Here is a 344-nt window from a genome sequence, read left to right as displayed (position 1 = left end):
TATATATATATATATATATATTTGCGCGCGCGCATGTCTTCGCTTGGCTCATTGGTTGTGACATTTGGTATAAGTCCCTCGGGTCGGGGGTTCGATCCCTGCATACGATTGAATTGCACGTCTGCCTGGAAAGAGGGTCCGCCCCTTGGTCAGACTATGTATATGTATATATATATATTAAAGATTGGTCTGAGGCAATGATAGGAGCCCCCAGCCAATCTGATATGCCCAACCACTCAATCTCACACTGCAAGTCAGATGCACTCAGACCAGCTCGAACCTGTAAGCCTAGGGGACTCACGTTTAACAACAAGCCATGTGGCACAGCTCACATATATATATAT

The sequence above is a fragment of the Phalaenopsis equestris genome, unplaced genomic scaffold (assembly GCF_001263595.1).
Source record: "Phalaenopsis equestris unplaced genomic scaffold, ASM126359v1 Scaffold001196, whole genome shotgun sequence".
NCBI classification, from domain to species: Eukaryota; Viridiplantae; Streptophyta; class Magnoliopsida; order Asparagales; family Orchidaceae; genus Phalaenopsis; species Phalaenopsis equestris.
Note: the sequence above shows the minus strand (reverse complement) of the source record.